This window comes from Balaenoptera physalus, assembly GCF_965194825.1.
Source record: "Balaenoptera physalus genome assembly, chromosome: 1".
Classification (NCBI taxonomy): domain Eukaryota; kingdom Metazoa; phylum Chordata; class Mammalia; order Artiodactyla; family Balaenopteridae; genus Balaenoptera; species Balaenoptera physalus.
The window spans coordinates 89162879-89181074 of NC_138882.1; the positions used below are offsets into that span (position 1 = coordinate 89162879).

At 45.5% G+C, this 18196-nt stretch overlaps 1 protein-coding gene across 3 annotated transcripts in view; it reads left to right on the top strand.

Annotated features, from left to right (window-relative positions):
- Nucleotides 1-18196, top strand: part of PDZK1 (PDZ domain containing 1) — a 41520-nt gene that overhangs the window by 7585 nt on the left and 15739 nt on the right. Inside the window, exon 1 of one of the 3 annotated variants that reach the window (XM_082459137.1) lies at nt 1428-1754. The exons of 1 other annotated variant lie outside the window; for it this stretch is intronic. The gene's annotated coding sequence lies outside the window, so the exon portion shown is untranslated. Of the gene's footprint in view, nt 1-1427; nt 1755-18196 lie in introns of those variants that run through there. One more of the 3 variants, XM_082459135.1, reaches the window with a different exon arrangement.

Genomic DNA, 18196 nt, shown 5'->3' on the forward strand with positions numbered 1-18196 from the left:
TTACAGATGATGAAGGTGAGACAGAGTTAAAAATGAATTCTTCAGCAGAAATTGACACAGCAGTGTAAAGCAACTATACTCCAATTAAAAAAAAAAAAAAGAATTCCTGTATATCAAACACTTGGGAAGTGATGGAGTCAAAATTTGAACCCAGGTGTTCACATCATTTTTAAAAATTTATTTATTTATCTATTTATTTATTTTTGGCTGCATTGGGTCTTTGTTGCTGTGTGCGGGCTTTTTCTAGTTGTGGCGAGCAGGGGCTACCCTTCGTTGTGGTGCACGGGCTTCTCATTGAGGTGACTTCTCTTGTTGTGGAGCATGGGCTCTAGGCATGCGGGCTTCAGTAGTTGTTGCACGTGGGCTCAGTAGTTGTGACTTGCGGGCTCTAGAGCGCAGGCTCAGTAGTTGTGGTGCACGGGCTTAGTTGCTCCGTGGCATGTGGGATCTTCCCGGACCAGGGTTCAAACCCGTGTCCCCTGCATTGGCAGGCAGATTCTTAACCACTGTGCCACCAGGGAAGTCCCCAGGTGTTCAGATCTTAAATCTAAATTTTTCCCCTTCTACCCTCCACTTTGGAAGATATACAGGAGGCCCAGGGAGTATAGTGTGAAGGTAGAGGTGACCTGGTATGAGTTAGCTGCTTAGATGTTTGTCATTGACCACCATTTATCCCCTGGCTCTGGCCGTGCCTTCACCGAGGGCAGCCAAGACCCAGCAAGACAAGAGGCCCTTGGAGCATGGGCCACCCTGTGCTCAGCCTGTCGCTCGCTTTGCTTCACTGCTTGGAGCAATCTCTTGCCCTGATTTCCAGTGTGGGCTGAGGATCCAGGTCAGTGAGAAGCCCAGCCCTAGGTTTGCCTGTGTGGGTGCTGCTGACAGGGGTCAGCTGCTCGTGGCTGGGACCGAGCACAGCTGCCAGCCCGCTGCCCAGGCACTGGCCCAGGAGTTGCTGCAAGTGCCTCCACCTGCCCAGCTGGGCTTGCCTGAGAGGTTCTGGGCGTGCACGGGGAAGGCAACTGTTGGAGAGTAGAGACAGAGCACCCTCAGGTGAGAGGGAGAGAAAAAGAGGAGAGAGTGTCTGAGAAGAGAAAGGGGGCTGGGAAATAAGAGCAGGGGCTTTACTGGCTCAACTTCTAGGGAGCATGCAAGTAAGAACTCGCAGGCAGGCGGAGGAGGAGGAAGGATGGGCGCGTGAGGGGCTTTGCTCCATTGACTGGGACTCCTTGGCCTGCTGGCCTCCTATTGGGTGGGGGTGACACAGGTACTGCTCCCCAGGAAGACCTCAGGGCTCGAGGATGGTCAGGTGATGGTCCTCAGCCCTGCCCTCGCCATGGGGGATGGTGGAGGCTCCCGAGGCTTCGGGTGTTGCTTGGGTGTGACTGAGGCATCTGCCGAGGGGAGAGAGCCGAGGAAGGCCCCTCCTCCCTAGCTGGCCTCCCCCTCTCCCCTCCTTTTCTCCGGGAGGGAGGGAGCGGCGGGCGGGCCAGCAGGGCGCCCGCATCACTAGGCAGGTGGGCCGGAGCGTCGGGTCGGGTTTGCTGAGAGTTTTCCAGGTTTGCCCAGCTCAGGGCCCAGCCAGTTGGCAGGAAGCAGGACAGAGGTCACTTGAACTCAGACCACACGTCCCTGTTAAATACATCAGCTTTTAAATCAACCTTTGTTCAAAGTCCAGCGAGTTCCAAGACTAGAGCTCACCAGCAGAGAGAGAATTCCCTGGTGAACCCAGTGGCTCCTCTTCTTCCAGGACCCAGGTAAGGAATGAGTCGCCTTCCCCGTGACTGAGGGCACTGACCACCGGGGCCCGAACCCCCTTCTTTTTCCTTTTCCTTTTCTACACAGTAGCTGGCTGTCCAGGGCAGAAGAGAGGCTGGTGGGGAAGGAGCCAGGTGGTGGTGGGGTTGAGGTGGAGGCATTCTCCACGCTCTGAGGTTCTCTCTGCTTGAGATGCCCCGACCCTGGCAGGCTGGGGTCTGCTTCACAAAGGAATTGGTAAACTGATCCTGAGAAAAAGCTTTCCCAGGGTTGCATGGGGGGGTTTGATGTGCAGCCAAAGGGAGTGAGACAACAGGCTTCACAGGTCGCGGGGAGATTCTGTCTCACAGGACCTTCCCACTGTACAAGGGCTTTGGGTAGTAAAGATTTTCTTCTGGAAGCAGCCCTTAAAGGATACAACCTAACAACTTTCTCACTGGATAATAAAAACATGCGTCTCTCCTCTTTTTTATCACATTATAGCGCTGAGAATTGTGGAGAAACCAGTGGATTTCTAGGCTGGCTGAATTTTAAAACATAGATCCCCAGGCTCTGCCCTTTGGAGTGTCTAGTTCTTTGGGTCTTGTGAGGTCCTGAAAAATCTTTTTTTTTTTTTTTTTTCCCCAACATCTCCCCCACTCCCTCCCCAGATGATTCTTGTGGGCAGGTAGGTTTGGGAACCACTAGTAGCTTATTTCCTAAGCAGAAGTGGTCAAGGGACTTAAATGTGACTGTCATCTCAGGGCTTCCCAGCTAAGGAGACTCCTGATCTGGGCTGGCTCTGCAGGAACACGTTCCTCTTTAATTATAGTCCCTGCAATGCTGCACCCACGAGCTCTCAGTCCCCTTTCCAAAAGTCACAGGGGCTCTTTGTCTCAGGCCACGGTTGTCTAGTCACCTGGAATCACATGTTCTTCCCTGCAGCAAATAACTCAGGGACTTTGAGTTTGTGTGTTATGACAAAGTAAATTGTTTTTATCTTTGACTCTTTTGTTTGTTCTTTGTATCATAAACCATGAAGTGGCTAGTAATGATGTCCTATGTTCATAGACAACTGGCTAGACAGCCGTTTCTCATCCTGGGGAAAGAACATGGGACTGGAATACAAATAACTTGGGTTTTGATACAGTTGTTTGTGACGGGCCATTAGACAAGTCGCTTCACCAACCGGAGCCTCAATTTTATTGTCTATCAAAGGCTCTCATCTTTTCCCCAAGGCTGTATTGAAAATAAAATTATAAATATGTGTTCATGCATAACCACAAGTGTGCTTACATTTCTTTTTTTAAAATTTATTTATTTAATTTATTTTTGACAGCGTTGGGTCTTTGTTGCTGTGCACGGGCTTTCTCTAGTTGCAGCGACTGGGGGCTACTCTTCGTTGCGGTGCGCGGTGGCTTTCGTTGCAGAGCGTGGGCTCTAGGCGCGCAGGCTTCAGTAGTTGTGGCACACGGGCTCAGTAGTTGTGGCTCGTGGGCTCTAGAGCACAGGCTCAGTAGTTGTGGCGCACGGACTTAGTTGCTCCACGGCATGTGGGATCTTCCCGGACCAGGGATTGAACCCGTGTTCCCTGCATTGGCAGGCGGATTCTTAACCACTGCACCATGAGGGAGGCCCCTGTGCTTACATTTCAAATGTGTCTTTCCAAGGGCTCTGTGGAACAGTGGGGCAGCCTTGCCGTCAGCTGGGGGATCTTGTTTTGTAATCTCATTGAGCCTCTATTTACTCATTTATCAGTAAAGAGTTGAGACTAGATGATCACGAATGTCCTTTTCAGCCCACCAAGTACAATAGATCCTGGAGCTTTGAAGGCTGGCTCCTGCTTGTCATCTGGGTAGGAATTAAAATGTTACCTCCCCAGGAATGGCTTTTAAATTTAGCTTCCTCCCTCCACCTCACCACCGCATCTCATCATTTGTAGCCTTTATCATCAGAAGTCATCTTCTGCACTTTTCGTCACCTTTGGCAGACGTTAAACTTCAAGAAAGCAGGGGTCTTGTCCTTTGTGTTACCTGCTGTAATCCCAGCTCGTAGAACAATACCTGGCGTAGATTAGATGCTTAGCTATTATGATAAATGGAAGTTAGTGTGGCAGGGAGGGAGCTACGGGCATAGAGTCAATATATTTGGATAAAATGCTCTTATCAACGACGAGGCTGAAGAACTCTGATAGTCTCTCAGGCACCTAACGTCAAGTGGGAATGGGTGTCTCTGGTCACACCTTGGTTAAATGATTTTCAGATTTGTTACATAGGAGTTTGATGAGAGTAGCAAGGTAGAACTAGATGTATTTTCCTCGAGATCTCAGCAACTCCTTTCCTTGGCCCTTCATGATAATCTCTTTGCCTGGTGGGTGTCATGGCTAAATGATTAAGAATCAGAAACCTGAATTCCAGAGCAGATGTATTCTTCCTCTCTTATTTCCTCATCAGTCAAATGGGCGTAATAGAACCTAGTTCTTAATGAGGATGAGATTGGAGAAGCTCATAGTGTCTTATGCACCTTAAGTGCTACTATCCTGATGATCTTCAGACAGCTTTATGACGGGCATGACCCCAGGTAAGGAAGGAGTTTTGATAAATGTGAAAGAGAGCCCCTCGTCAACTCAATGGCAGCTGTGGTCTGAGATGGCCAAGCCTCACAGGACATAAACACTGAAGCTCCTCTGTAGTCTATAGAACTGAGTCTACAGTGCTTCCCAGTCTAACCTGACCTGCTTCTTACTTTCAACACATGCCTATTCTCTGGGCTTTGGGAACCAGTCACCATCCCTGAACATACCTGTGCTACTCCTTTTGCCTGGGATGCCTTCCTCCTCCAAGTCTAACTGCTTGGGTTCCCTAACACAGCCCTCAAGGTTGGGAGGCTGGGGGGAGGAACCCAGACTCAACTGGGTTTGAATCCAGGTTCTGTTGCTTATCCAAATAGCTATGGGAAACCAACTTATATTTTCAGGGACTTTTTTTTCTTGTAAAATGGACCATTAAGATTAAATGAGAACTCATAAAAGGTAACCTAGGCTGGCGCTTGGAGCCTAGCAGGAGCTCAATAAGTGTGTATAACAATAACAAACATTTTCTTTTCCATATTCCAGCACCCGTGTTTGGTAGTTGCGTCTATAACTTTCTCCCCTTCACTCCGGGCTCTGTGAGGGCAGAACAGTGTCTAATCTGGGTTGAGCCTCGGTAGTAGGTACTCAATGTAAGTTATTGATTATATAAATGGTACTTGAAATTTAGAGGCTGGAGTGATTCCTTCAGACTGTGGTGGTTGGGAAAGGATTTGTATTTATATAACCTAAAATTTGAACTGAGCCTTGAATAGGTCTTGAATTCATTCACTTGGAAAAAATGTGACCTATTATAAATAAGTAATCGGAGGGTGGGGGGGCAGGTATTTCAGGCAGAGCATGTGGTGTGAGCGAAGGGCAGGCTGGGTGTGGGTGACCACATGTGGGCCAGTTTGGTGTCGCTGGGGAGCAGAGGGGGATGGAGTCGGGCTGGATTATATTGAGCCTCAAAGCCTGAGAAAGGAGTCTGGACTTTAGGTTCTTAAATGTTGTTTTTAGAGACTAACATGGTGAGAGTAAGATCAGGAAGTTTGTCTTGGGGCAGTGGCTGGGACAGCCTAGAGGCTGGATATATAGGAAAAGAGCGAGGGTGCAGAAATGCAAGTTCAAAGGGTCTTGTAAAACAAGACGCCAGTTTTGGGAGATACTCTTGTTCCAGCCAACCCTAGGCTATTTTCAGGTACCAGTTCTATCAGCAGCACAGGGACATCCTTTCTCCGAGAGCACCTCTGTTTCCACACGATATCGACTTCTTCTCTCTCCCAACTTGCAGAACTCTTAGATAAGCAAGTAGAGTGGGGAAGGTCTTGAACTCCAACCAAGAGTCCTACCATATAGGACAAAGTATCATTCATGATGCGTGGGTAGGGGGAAGCGGCATTTAGTACCAGCAGGCCAAATGAACTTCAAGATAAGCAGATTCCATTCCTTAACATAGATGAGAAATAAGAATTACTCACTGGTCCTATGATCACCCTTCTCCATTGGAACACATTTCATTAATTTCCCACACTTGAAATCTATGGCTACCTAAGACCAAACAGTAACCATCACAGTGGGAAAGTATAATTAGCAAAAACATATTTTGGAGCCCCACTTATTTTTCTATTTTTGATACTAATCATTTAAAATTAATAAACTTGAGTGTTTGAATTTCCACACCTCTTGCTTTAAAAAAAATATATATTTATTTATTTTTTGGCTGCATCGGGTCTTAGTTGCAGCACGTGGGATCTTTCTTTGCAGCGCGTGGGCTCTTTGCTTCGTTGTGGTACATGCGTGAGCTTCTCTCTAATTGTGGCATGTGGGCTTAGTTGCCCTGTGGCACGTGGGATCTTAGTTCCCGGACCAGGGATCAAACTGGCGTCCCCTGCATTGCAAGATGGATTCTTAACCACTGGACCACCAGGGAAGTCCCCCACACCTCTTGCTTTTCAAAGGAGGAATCCAGGTGGCTTAACTATAATCTGCAGCAAAGATATTGGATCTGCTCTAGGTAAAATATTTTTGAAGAAGGATGAAATTGAATTGCATTTATCTCCTCCTAGCTCAAGACATCTGCCAACACCAGCTGAGATACACTAGGATTTCTTTTATGCTGTTGGAAGAAACAGCGTGTCCCAAGGCTCTGAGGCAGGCTTTGATAGAAGGCAGACATGCCTGGCCCAGGGCTGGAACCCCTTGATCAGGGCTGATGGTTGCAGGGAATTCACCATCTACAGTTGCTGACTTAACATCACCAGTCTCCACCAGTTGTATTTTTCCAACAAAAGTCTAGTGATTTCTTTGTCTTACTCATGACACAGATGCATGTAAATGCTGAAGGGGCAGCATTTCTCACAAGGGCACGATGTGCAGACATGCCTGGCCAAGCTTCCTCCTTGCTGAAGTTCAAAGTGTTTTATAAACCAGCATGGAGTTTAGTGCAAAGTGAGTCACATTCAAGTTGAATGTTACCCGAGAATTCCTGCCCTCTCTTCCCCTCATGCCTCAATGAAACAGAAATAATTTATCCTATGGTTACATCCTAGGTTATACAAATATCCTTCCCCAGTTGCAGTAACTAGGATTAAACATTATTCCCCACTGTCTTGCTAAGTTTTCACTGTTTCGTTTTTCATGGCTCAGGTGTTGGTTACATAAGTGCCATGTGAGGAGAGGCTATGTTTTCTTTGTGGTCTGATAATGACTGCACCATTGATTCCTAACTATTAGATAAGATGGTGGTGGGTCCAGAGTACTTGTGACTAACAGTTGTAGGGTTACTGTATTTATAGAATGATCCACTACATCCTGGATTTTGGGAGACAAAGAAGACAATATTGGGGCATTTTCTTTCCTGATGGTAGTCATTGCACCTGGCTGTCACTGATGACAGTGCCCTTCTGATTTTCCCTCTCTAAGAAGAATGCTGTTTATCCCACATCCTTTCTCTAATCTTTTGGAAATCCAATGATGTTGTCTGGTGAGTGAACCTGTTCACTCATCACTCCCCGGTGACCATGATCCACCCATACATCCGTATATCAGGTGATGCTTCCCTCACTCCATCTTCTCCACCCTTTTCTGTTCCTTGGGTCCCTTGGCTGGTGTATCTTGTACTCACATCTATTAGAGCTCATCTGCTCCAGGTGTTGGGACTCTCTGGTCAGCTTAGCTCTGTAAAAGCTCCCTGGAATATTATACCTCCTCGCTATATGGTATTTGGTTCTATTTTTGTAATTCCCTAGCTTTCAGACTTACATGATACTTCTGGGTTTAGGGAAATCTGAGTTTATTATTTGAGCTTGATTTCATGGAGAAAAAAATCTCAGCCCTGACTTTTCAGCAGCTAAAACTAACGTTGCAGAGGTGGTCCAGAGTGAGGAGATAGAGAATCCCTGACCTGACAATCAAGATTCCTGCCCATCCCTAGTCCATCACTCAATCTCTTGACTGCTTCAAAAGGAAAATCAGGAACATCGCTCAAATGTCCTCACAGGCAATGGGATTCCCATTGACTCAGGACTCTCACAAGAGAGCAGGGAAGATGGGGCACCTGGAGTGGGCTTCTCTGCTCCAGATGCTATGCTTAGATTGCTTTACATGATCCATCTTCAGTAATCTTTGCTGGGTCCATATGCATTTCCTATTTTAGGTGTATTTCTATCTCCAGCTCAGAATTAAGGAAGTCACGCATGTTCTCACAGCTAGCAAGTGGTGACACCGGAATCCAAAAGTGGGTTTGGCTTTAAAACTCTTGTTCTTTCTAATGTATTTACCCAGACTAGAATGCTGAGGGAAGATGGAAATAAAAATAAAAACTCCCTTCACATCAGCTGCATACCTATATGGCCACTTTAGACTTTTTGTTAACTGGAAACTACTCTGTTCTAAACATCGTTTAAGAAGACTTTTCCTGTGTCAACCCCTTAATTTGCAAAACTGCTCCCTCAGCCCCTTCTTCTTCCCTCTCCCCATGCATCCTGCCGAGCCAGTCCCTGGAACACTTCATCTTTCCCAGGGGACACTTGTGGCTTCTCTTCCTTGAAATTCACACTGATCCCACTGTCTCACATTCTAATGAGTTCTGGGCTCACTGTGAACGTAGAAACCCTCACCTCCTAACCTTCTGTTTTTAAACATGTCACGCTCCAATTTGGGGTAAAAGTTACCACTTTCTCCTTCTATTCTTGGTATATATTATGGTGAGAAAAAGCCATGAGAAACCATGCTGATTGTTCTGCTATAAATTCATGAGATCTGTTTATCTCTCTAATGAAGAAACATATTTAGCCTAAGTTGTTTCTTAGAAATTTTTATTCAATGTGTTGACTCATTATAGTGAAACAATGCTTCGGCTTTGGATAGCCTTTTTGCCAGGGTTATAACCTGCCTGTCCAGGGATTCAATTCTGTTACTTTATGTGAAGTTTCTTAAAAGTTTGAAATAGCTGCCAGCTTTTAAAAATGGGGACATTTTGCATAAATCTAGACTTCCAGGTTCTCTTGAGAGAACGGAAGATCTGGCACACTGGGCTCTTATTTCCTCATAGGAGCTGTCTTTTGGTGGTAAGTACAGCTAATCCACCATCCTCTCCTGGCCACCTTCATGGATTTATCAGTTTGAGCTCAGTGGAGATTTTGGTCCACATTCTTTTTTTTTTTTACTTACTTACTTACTTACTTATTTATTTATTTATTTATTTGGCTGTGTTGGGTCTTTGTTTCTGTGCGAGGGCTTTCTCTAGTTGCGGCGAGCAGGGGCCACTCTTCATCGCGGTGCGCGGGCCTCTCACTACCAGGGAAGCCCCCTGGTCCACATTCTTGAAGTTCCTGATTTGTCTTGGTAAATTGACCTTGTCTTCCTCTGTATCTCATTTTTTCCACTTCTCTCCTGCCTCGGTAGAGGTATTCCATCTCATCAAGGCCAAACCCATTTGCTGTGCTTTCCATATCATCCCTTGATATGCAAACATTAAAAATAAAACCATGGGCTTCCCTGGTGGAGCAGTGGTTGAGAATCCGCCTGCCAATGCAGGGGACACGGGTTCGAGCCCTGGTTTGGGAAGATCCCACATGCCGTGGAGCAACTAGGCCCGTGAGCCACAATTACTGAGCCTGCGCGTCTGGAGCCTGTGCTCCGCAACAAGAGAGGCCGCGATAGTGAGAGGCCCGCGCACCGCGATGAGGAGCGGCCCCCACTCTCCGCAACTAGAGAAAGCCCTCGCACAGAAACGAAGACCCAACACAGCCATTAAAATAAAATAAAATAAAATAAAACCAGCCACCAACCCTGCTTTCCCCTTAAGCTGCTATCCCAACTCTCTCATTTATCTGTTTCAAGATGTAGCTTTATTCATGGCCTCTGTTGTTTACTAGTATTCACTTGCTTCTTAGTCCCTCATCTGTCCTGAACTTACATTTCCTAAACTTAGTGGCATTTTCTGTTTTCATCTCTTTACCTCTTAGCATCATTTTGCATTGTTAACTGTCCTGTCTTGAGATTCTTCTTTTAGCTTGCACTGTAAAATCTTGGCCTTCTGATCATCCCTTCTCAGCTTCATCTTCTTGTCACCTAGATGTCGGTATCACGCAAGGCTTTATCCTCGGCTCTCTTCCTTTCATGTTCTCACTCCCTTGCATCACCGAGCTCTGCCATGAGGACTCTAGTGCATCATCTCCTGAGCTCCAGGCCCACACTTCTGTCTACCTGCAGGATGTTCTGCCAAGTCCTCTGATGTAAAACCACCTCAAACTGACTTTGCCATCTCATTCCTCATAACTACACCATCTTTTTTTTTTTTTTTGAGATTTTTAAAAAAGCTTTATTGAGGTATAATTGACAACTAAAATTTGTATATAATTAAAAAGTACAACATGATGTTTTGATATATGTATACATTGTGAAATAATTACCGCAATCAAGTTAAACCTCCATCACCTCACAGAGTTACTTTTGTGTGTGGGTGTGTAGCAAGAACCCTGAAGATCTTTTTTTTTTTTTGATAATTTGGTTATCTATTTCCTTTCCCAGTATCTACTGTAATATTTTTCTCCTATATTTTCTTTTTTTTTTTAAACATCTTTATTGAAGTCTAACATCTTTTTTTTAAATTTAATTTTTAAAATTTTAAATTTATTTTAATGTTTATTTATTTATTTATTTATTCATTCATTCATTCATTTTGGCTGCGCCGGGTCGTTGTTGTGGCATGTGGGATCTTTTAGTTGCAGCATGTGGATTTCTTAGTTGTGGCATGCATGTGAGATCTAGTTCCCTGACCAAGGATCGAACCCAGGCCCCCTGCATTGGGAGCATGGAGCTTACCCACTGGTCCACCAGGGAATTCCCAGCACCATCTTTCATCTTTTTATTTTAATTTTTATTTATTTATTTGTTTATTTATTTATGGCTGCGTTGGGTCTTTGTTGTTGCGCGCGGGCTTTCTCTAGCTGCGTCGAGCAGGGGCTACTCTTCGTTGCAGTGCGTGGGCTTCTCATTGCGGTAGCTTCTCTTGTTGTGGAGCACGGGCTCTAGGCGCACGGCCTTCAGTAGTGGCACATGGGCTCAGCAGTTGTGGCTCGCGGGCTCTAGAGCACAGGCTCAATAGTTGTGGCTCATGGGCTTAGCTGCTTCGCGGCATGTGGGATCTTCCCGGACCAGGGATTGAACCCATGTGCCCTGCATTGGCAGGTGGATTCTTAATCACTGAGCCACCAGGGAAGTCTCCTGCATCATCTTTTAATGGTACAACTTTTATGCCAGTCACCAAGGCATGAACTTGTGGGGTTTTGTTTTTTGGGGTTTTTTTTGACCTCTTCCTTTCTAACACCCAGCCCAAGTGGGCAGCATTACTTGGAAGATGTATTAAGTCTTGAGCTGCTGTAACAGAATACCACATAACAGAATAACAGAAGCCCATGTGGCTTAAACAGAAATTTATTTCTTCACAGTTCTAGAGGCTGGAAGTCCAAGATCAAGGTGCCAGCATTGTTGGTTTCTCCTGAGGCCTCTCTCCTTGGTTTGCAGATGGTGGCCTTCTTACTGTGTCTTCACATGGCCTCTTCTCTGTGTACATGCACTTCTGTGTCTTCTTATAAAGATGCCAGGCCCCACCTTTGTGACCTTATTTAGCCTTAATTATCTCTTTATAAGGCTCTATCTCCAAACAGTCATAAGGCTTCAACATAGGAATTTTGGGAGTGACAAAACTGATTCCATACAGAAGGGGAGTCTAGGAAAGGTATCAAGGGTGGTTAGTAGAAAAAACTGAGCAAGGGCAATAAATCCAGGGAAAGTATACCACTTATGGGGAAACAGACAGAATGAAAAGATGGCCACAGAATTAGGGTATTCTGGCAACTCAGAGCTGAGAGGAGCCAAAAGCACAGCTATGTTCACACTGAGTGGTGACCTTAGAAGACTGAATTGTGCATGTACCACTCTGTGCAACGAGGCCTCTTGAACCCACAGCAAAACTGTGTGTGAGTGAGGTAAGCATTAATTAGGGAGAGTAATAGGGACCTCTTGTATTTCCCGGACACTAGCCACGGTCAGTGTCAATAAATATTTTGGACATCTGTGTTGTACCTGTCCTGTCTGAGGCCATCTCTGCATGGAGAAATCTGAGAGGACAGGATTGAAGAGTTAATACCATATGTCACTCAGTCCTCTCTGTAGTTCCTCCACCTCTGTCACCTCCATTCTATTCTCACAGCTACCGGCTGGGGCAGGCCTTCGTTGCATGTGAGGAGGACTATTACAAGAGCCTCTTTCTTGACTTACCTCCAGTACGTCTTTGCTTCAGGCCATCCCTCTTGGAGCCCAACTCTGATCCTGTCATTCCTCTGCTTATAACCTTTGCGTGGTCCCTGACCACCAAACTAAGGCCAGATCCCTTGGGCTGGTATTTGAGGCCTTTACAGTCTAACTTGTCATCCATGACAAAAGGACATCTTGGTTGTCCTCCTGTTGGCTCTTCTTCAGTCACGTTGAGTTTTAGCTCTTCTTTGACCATACCCAAGAACTTTCCCACTTCCATGCCTGAGGTCCACACTATTCTTTGTGGCTAGAATGTTCTCTTTCTACTTCTGTACCTGTTGAAATCCTACCTATCTGTTGTCAATGTCTAAATCAAATCCTACCTAATTAGTGAAGCTTTCCTTAATTTGTCCCATGTTGTAGGTCTCATGGCACTTATACTCTGCTCATAGTGGTAGCTCTTTTTGTACTAAAACTTTTCCTTCACCTCCATTTAACTATAAAGTCCTTGAGGATAGAGCTGTTGTTTTACTTTATTCCATCAACCATTTAACAGTGTTTTGCGTATAAGTGTGAGGCAAATACTTGTGGCATGGACAAATGAAATCACATTTGGGGTAATATGTCTTCTTGATGTTCAGTAGAATTTTGAGGGGCCTGTGTGCATGATCCCAAACAAGCTGCACCCACTCCTGTATGCTAATTGGAGAATCTAACTGATTGGCCTCAGACAGGAATGGAGCTTGGGTTTCCACCCATAGTGTGATGGAGGAGGAGAAATGGCCTCAGCTCTTAAGGTGGTTAGGTTTGCTGGCCAGGGGAGGGCCCCCTCAGACTTAATTCCTTGGACAAAGAGCCCATGGGAGCTGTTAAATGTTGTTTTCAGCTACTGGATTCTGTTTCCTGGCTCAGAACTAGAACGTGGGGAGGGAGGCAGGTCACAGCCTTTAGGTTGCCACACACTTCCATGCTGTTGGCCGGGCAAGACTGTGGGCACAGCTGGATCCTGAGGGCCTCTCCTAACCAGGCTGCCACCTTGGTTTCTCAAGTTGAGTAAAGGTGGGCTCAAGGTAGCCGTTAATATTTCACCCAACCTTGACATTCTTCTCTGACCCATGAGGGTGTTATCCCAAGACTGAGGGGAGAGAAGGGAAGCTGGGAGAAGCAAAGGGTGGTTTTGAGTACTAGTTTCTTAAACTCGTGGGGATTCTAAAAATGCTTATGTTCAGGTTTCAAGCCTGGATTGAGTCAGTAGATCTGAGGTGGGGTTTAAGCAACTGTTTTTATAAATCTCTGCAGGTGATTCTGTGGGCCAGCTGGGATTGAGATTAAATTTGTAAGGTGACTGTGAGGATTAAATGAGATAATGTAGCATGCTTGACATATGGTGAGTTTTTAAACGGTAACGTGATTTATTATTACTGGCATCACTTGATGGTCTATAGATTTACACTGTTAACTAAGTAGATCTGTTCCCTCAGATGAAACCAGCTGCTGACTTTGGGTAGACAGCTCCCAGGGCTGAGGAGACGAATAAATATCTTCTAATTCTTGCTGACTTCACTTTTCCAGGAGTTGTCTTTTCCTTCCTCAGAAGAATTTGCTCTTCCCTGGCTTGTGTGTTAGCTGATCTATAGCAATTTCAGGATTCTTTTACAAAATAATACCTGGACGCTTACAGGAGTTAGACAAATAACTCTGCTTCAGAGCAGGAAATAATTTGGAGAACGCTGTGTTCCATTTTGTATTGGGAGATGCTTTGTGTTCTTGTCAGGTTCCCACTGACCTTGAGACTCTCAGATATTTCTCAGGAGATCATGGATTTTTGATGAGCTAGGTGGCTTTAAGATCCCTTCACTCCTAGCCCTCCCCTGCACTGGAGGGGTATGGGGGGGCTTAAAGGCACTCACGCCCATGGTATTTTATTTATTTATTTATGGCTGTGTTGGGTCTTTGTTTCTGTGCGAGGGCTTTCTCTAGCTGCGGCGAGTGGGGGCCACTCTTCATCGCGGTGCGCGGGCCTCTCACTGTGGCGGCCTCTCTTGTTGCGGAGCACAGGCTCCAGACGCGCAGGCTCAGTAGTTGTGGTTCACGGGCCTAGTTGCTCCGCGGCATGTGGGATCTTCCCAGACCAGGGCTCGAACCCGTGTCCCCTGCATTGGCAGGCGGATTCTCAACCACTGCGCCACCAGGGAAGACCCCCATGGTATTTTTTAATGGGACCTTTCCACTTACAGCACCTATCGTGGAACAAGGGACTCTGACGTGCCGGGTGACAGGGCAGGCATGCTTCACTACAAGTCCCACTGATGTGGGAATCAACTGAAACGGAGTCTCACTCTTTCTCCAACTAGCCCTGCTGAGGAAGGTCCTGTAGGTTCCAGCCCCAAACACACAAACTGAGGGGAGAATGAGGCTTCCTCTTAGCCTGGGCCAACTAAGCTGAACCCTTCCGACTGTTTGAGTCTCACTTTTGTGGTTGTGACTCTCTCAGGAACAGCTCCTGCCCGGACTCTTGGCTCTGTGCAGCACCGCTGGGGAAGGCGGGTGTAGACTCGGATCGTGTATGGGTCCATGTTGATGGCTGCCTGGAGCTGGGAGACCTTGGCTACCTTGGCCTTGGGAGAGTCCCCTGGGTCCCACCAGCTATTTTTCTCCTGTGGAAAATAGCCCAGTGGCTTCAGTTCTTTCTTCTCTGGTCACATTCACAGGTCCTACCTACCCTCCTCTGTTGTCATTAGCTAGCCTTCCTAACTTCTAAAATGTACCTACTTTTTCTTCTTGACCTTGGATATATTATTGCCTTTCCTGGTAGCAATCATCTAATCCTTTTAGAAGAAGGTGGGGTCTAAAGGTATGATTAATAATAAAGTTTGATTTAAAAAATCTCTTTGGCTCTCACCACTCAGTCTTTCCTGCCCACCAGCACTTTGTTCTCCTTCCCACAGACAAGCAACTTTGTTGCCAAAAATTGACTTTTTCCCCCAGAGCTCAGAAAGGGTTAGAGCTTTCTTTCATTTCCAGTATTTTATTTTGGCTATTTGAACTGGGGAGTAAAGCCTGCTGAGGGTTTGATGGATTCCAGCCTGAATCAGATGATCGCTGATATGATATTATGGAAATCCATAGGCCTTCACTAATTGCATATCTCTCCACCATAGGGTTCTGATCTCTGGATTCTCAGGAAGCAGGAGATGGGGGTGGGGGCTGAAGAAATAGGAAACAGTATCCTTTTTTTTTTTAAAAAAAACTATTACCTTACTTATTTTTAATTTTTAAAAATTGAGGTATATTTGATTTACACTATTATATTAGTTTCAGGTATACAACATAGTGATTCAAGATTTTTATAGACTGTACTCCATTTAAAGTTATTATAAAATAATGGCTATATTCCCTGTGCTGTACAATATATCCTTGTAGCTTATTTATTTTATACATAGTAGTTTGTACCTCTTAATCCCCTACCCCTATCTTGCCCCTCCCTCCTTCCCTCTCACCACTGGTAACTACTAGTTTGTTCTCTATATCTGTGAGTCTGTTTTAAACAAACAATTCATTTGTTTGTTTTATTTTTTAGATTCCACATATAAGTGATAATATACAGTATTTGTCTTTCTCTGTCTGACTTATTTCACTAAGCACAGTACCCTCCAAGTCCATCCATGTTGTTGCAAATGGCTAAATTTCATTCTTTTTATGGCTGAGTAGTGTTCCATTGTGTGTGTGTGTGTGTGTGTGTGTGTGTGTGTGTGTATCACATCTTCTTTATCCATTCATCTGTTGATGGACACTTGCGTTGCTTCCATATCTTGGCTATTGTAAATAATGCTGCTATGAACATTGGGGTGTGTATCTTTTCAAATCAGTGTTTTCATTTTCTTTGGATATATACTCAGGAGTGGAATTGCTGGATCATATAGTAGTTCTATTTTTAATTTTTTGAGGAACCTCCATACTGTTTTCTATAGTGGCTGCACCCATTTACATTCCCACCAACAAGTGTTCGAGGGTTCCCTTTTCTCCACATCCACATCAACATTTGTTAATTGTGGTCTTTTTGATGATAGCCATTCTGACAGGTGTGAGGTGGTATCTCACTGTGGTTTTGATTTGCAGGAAAAGGAGGAAGAAACAGGAAACAGTATCCTTAAATACAGAGATTCTTCCTAGTTAGGCCCTGTGTTCCAGAGTTCCAGGCATCCTTATCACGGAGCAGTGACAGAGTCTTGCTAAAGTGACTGATGCCAGCCCTGATTTAGGGGCCAGTGTAAACCAGGCTGTAGAGTAGACACACCCAGGACTGGAGCTGGACCAGAGCCCAGCCCTCTTGATTCCTAGTTGAACTGTCTCTCTACAAGATGACACAGGAAACAAATAGTTTCAGGGTCCTATGTAAGGCCAGGCTTTGGGGATTTTGATCAGCTTTCTCTATTGGTACAGTTGAGGGTGTTAAATATTTCATCAGTTTGGTGTGGGCAGCAGCATTAATCCTTTAGTGGCTGAATTGTGGGAAGAGCAGACAGGGTGGAAGGATGTAATCTGGGCCTGGGGACAGCAGCTGTTTCCCACCCAGAGTGGTAGCATTTCTATCAGTATTTTTATCGGTGTGAACTGGCTCTAATTCTCTGTGCTTCAACCATAGCTGTGAAAAGAAACTCTGACCTCGAACACCTGAGGCTTCAAAGACATAAGTGCAGATCTGAGTGATTACTGTCTGGCTGTTTGAAACTTTAAAGAAAGAAAGAAACACACAAACAACTTGAGATTTTGCCCAGAAACAGGGATTTGTGTTTCCTTGTATATCAGACTTTCAGGTCTCTGCTGAGATACAGGAAAACTTTGGCTCTTCTCCTCTCCCCAAACACTGGACCGCCCTACGAGCAAGGAGGATTCACCTTCCATCCTTGAGAAAGAGAGTGCGATCCTGAGGCTGCCACTGCAGAGTGTGAGATGGCTGAATTGTAGGGGTGGGCACCTTAGAAGCGAGCATTCATACGCCGATCACAAAGAGACTCATCTCCTGATGAAAACATAGCATCTAATGGCCCTTATTTTGAATAATTTTAAGGACATGTTTCGAATTTTGTAAGATTTGGATGAGGTTTCTCTATAATTATTGATACTTCCAAATTTCAGAGGGCTTTTATTTTTTTTTCCCTTCAAGGCTTTTCAGGCCTATGAAATTGAGAGCTGATAGGGATCTAGGGGTAAGTTTGGCCATAGAGGTGGATTCCAGTTGGAAAACGGAATGCTTGCAGGCTGGATGATCAGCAGAAAGAAAAGTCATGGGTCAGAGTCAGAGAGGCCGCACACAGGTTCCTGCATGTGAGGAAGCCCCACTCTGGCGCTGCCCTCTTCTCCCCTAACTCCCTATTTCCCCCCTTTCCTCCCAAAGCAGCATCTTCCTGGCGGTTGGTCATGATAAGGCAGAGCTGCAATGCTCTCCCAGGTGTGGACGGTGATCATGGTGACTGTGGTTTCACTTTTCTGTCCTTGATCCTCATTGGGGTAGGCTTAGGCCTCAGGCCCTCATAAGAGATCGCTTGAAACATTGTCTATTTATTTTTTTATTTTGAAAACTTTTTATTGGAGTATAGTTGATTTACACTGTTGTGTTAGTTTCGGGTGTACAACAAAGTGAATCAGTTTTACATATACATATATCCACTCTTTTTTTTTGATTCTTTTCCCATATAGGCCACTACAGAGTATTGAGTAGAGCTCCCTGTGCTACACAGTAGGTTCTTGTTAGTTATCTATTTTATATAGAGTAGTGTGGAAACATTGTCTATTTATTTCTTGTTTCCTTGGCTTCTTAGTCATTCATGCCCCTGGTGGCTTGGCTGCCAGACTCTGCTGAGAGCAAGTGCAATAGCCAAGGGATCGGGCTGTGGGAGGCTTTCTGCCCCATTTGTACTGTATGTTTCTGTGGGCACAGAAGTCAGAGATGGCCATCTCGAATCACCATGGTGTGGCTTCTAGGGAGCCTGGAGCACTTTGTTGTCTCTCCTCCGCCCTCCACCCCCATACCCTGTGCGGTCATCTGCTCCTGTCCCTCCAGGAGAAACGGATGGTTTATTCTGAGTTACTGGAGGGAGCTGTGACGAGGGGAACATGAGGGCTTGC